At 42.7% G+C, this 2,543-nt stretch overlaps 1 pseudogene; it reads left to right on the top strand.

The window, feature by feature from the left end:
* Positions 1–996: 996 nt before the first annotated feature.
* On the top strand, positions 997–1,124 carry LOC144220393 (U2 spliceosomal RNA; annotated as a pseudogene).
* Positions 1,125–2,543: the final 1,419 nt, after the last annotated feature.

Raw genomic sequence — 2,543 nt, forward strand, 5'->3', positions numbered from 1 at the left:
ACCGCATGACTCTGGGGTTGGAAGGACCCAACGAGAAGACACAGGGTTTTGGGCATCAGGGTTTTTAAGACAGATTCCGAGGGGAGCAGCACTAGGAAATCCCTGCAGAAAATGCTGGTAACATGGGTCTTGAGCACGGATTTCACTTTCTTCTTGACCACCCTTGTTGCAAACCCTCCAACTGTGCCATTTCTGTCTTTCAGAAAGTAACCACGGAGCTACCACACGACCCAGCCATTCTGCTCCCAGGCGCACAGCCCGGAGAATCGGAGGCAGGTGTGCCAACAAACATGTGCACGTGAATATTCATTCAATTTCATTGAATTCATTGAATATTCATTGCAGCGATATGCACAAGAGCCCAAAGGTGGGCTGTGAACCCCAGTGGGTGAATGGGTAGAGAGTGACGTCAGCAAGATGGCAGAGTAGAGGTCCTTCATCTTCCCGCAGAAACCAGCGGCCGGACAGCCATCTGTAAGTGGAAGCAGCCCTGTGAGGAACCTTGGGCAACGCAGCAAAGCGAAGAATGGAGAATGACCTCGCAGAAAGGGTCCCTGAGGGGACTGGCCCCGCTGACGTGTCTGGAGCCCACTAGGAACAACGAGGAAGCCCCGTGGATGGTGCCCAAAGGAAGCAACAGCCAACTGTTCCAGAAGTAAGTGTAGAGGCAAATTCAGAAAACTCCAACACGGTAATAGTGGTCTGTATTTCACTTAACTCTAATATAAAGGTTAAGAGATAAGCGCATTAAACATTACTATAGCATTGGAGCGCCTGTGTGGCTTAGTCGGTTAAGCATCCGACTTTCACTTAGGTCATGATCTCGCGGTTCGTGGGTTCGAGCCCCGCGTTGGGCTCTGTGCTGACAGCCAGCTCAGAGCTTGGAGGTTGTTTGAGAGTCTGTGCCTCCCTCTCTCTCTGCCCCTCCACTGCTCATGCTGTCTCTCTCTCTCCTAGAAATAAATAAAAAAAAAATTTAAAAAAAATTACTATAGCATTGCTTCTCGGCCTTTTGGCTAAGATCAAGTGTAGTATCTATTCTTATCAGTTTAATAAAAATTACTATAGCTATGATAATTTGTTAATGGATACACGGTATAAAAAGATACAAATTGTGACATCTAAAACATACACTGTATGTGGGGGTAGTAAAAGGGTGGAATTTTTATATGTCATCAAAGATAAGCTGTTACCAGCTTAAAACAGACTGCTAAAATGCTAAGATTAAAGTACAAAGCTAAAGCCTATAGTAAATATGCAAAAGAGAACAGGCTGTAAGGAAAACCTACTAAGGAAAACTGTCAAGTCACAAAGCAAGAGATAAAGAGAAAAGCAAAGGAAGTACCAAATGGCCAGAAAACAATGAACACAATGGCAATAGTACGTTCTTATGCATCGATTACTACTTTAAACGTAAATGGGTTAAATTCTATCAAAAGATATAATGTGGCTGAGTGGGAGAAAAATAAGCCCAAACTACACACTGCCTATGAGGATTCCCTTAAGCTCTAAGGACTCACAAAGGCTGGAAATGAAGGGCGGGGGAAAGACACTGTGTAAATGGAAACCCAAGTGCACAGGCGTGGCTGCACTTACCTCGAGCAGAGTACACTTCAGTCAAGAACTGTACTGAGAGACAAAGAAGGTCATTGCATAACAATAAAGTGATGAATTCATCAAGAGGATGTAACGATTGTAAATACATATGCACAACATCAGACAGCTAGATACAGTGAGCCAATATGAACAGACGTGAGGGCAGAGTCAGCAACATGATAATGGTAGGGAGCTTCCAGGACCCACGGTTAACAGTGGGTAGATCGTCCAGACAGGAAATCAAGAAGTAAAAATTGCACTTGAACTGTATTTTAGATCAGAAGGTTCTGGTCTAAATGACCACAGAACAGAACACACATTTTTCAGGCGCTCCAGGAACATTCTCCAGGATAGATCACATATGAAGTCAGAAAATAAGTCTTAACAAATTTAAGAAGATTGAAATTATATCAAGTGTCTTTTCCAACCACAATGGTGTGAGACTAGGAATCCACAATAGGAGGAAAGCTGTAGAATGCGCAAATGTGTAGAAATTAAACAACATACTCTTGAACATTGATGGGTCAAAGAAAACATCAAAAGGGAAGTAAAAAAAGGCCAATAGAATGAAAAGCTGTTTTTTTTTTTTTCACAGATGGACTAGGCTGACAAGGCTTTAGTTAGACCTAACAAGGGGAAAAGAGAGAGTCTTCCGCTATGTAGGATCAGAAATGAAGGAGACAGAATGACGGACAGCTACAGAGGACCATATGAGAAGACTATGAACAATTATATGCCAAGGAATTAGGTAACCTCCAAAAAATGGATGAATTTCTAGAAACACGCAATGCAAGAAGACTGAACCATGAAGGAATTAAACGTCTGAGCAGACCAACTACTAGTAAAGGCACTGAATCCACAACCAAAAAAAGTCCTAACAAAGAAAAGCCCACGAGCATGAGCACATGGATTCCCTGGTGAATTCTACCAAAATTTAAAGAATTGAT

Source organism: Crocuta crocuta, unplaced genomic scaffold (genome assembly GCF_008692635.1).
Source record: "Crocuta crocuta isolate KB4526 unplaced genomic scaffold, BGI_CrCroc_1.0 scaffold179, whole genome shotgun sequence".
In the NCBI taxonomy this organism is placed as follows: domain Eukaryota; kingdom Metazoa; phylum Chordata; class Mammalia; order Carnivora; family Hyaenidae; genus Crocuta; species Crocuta crocuta.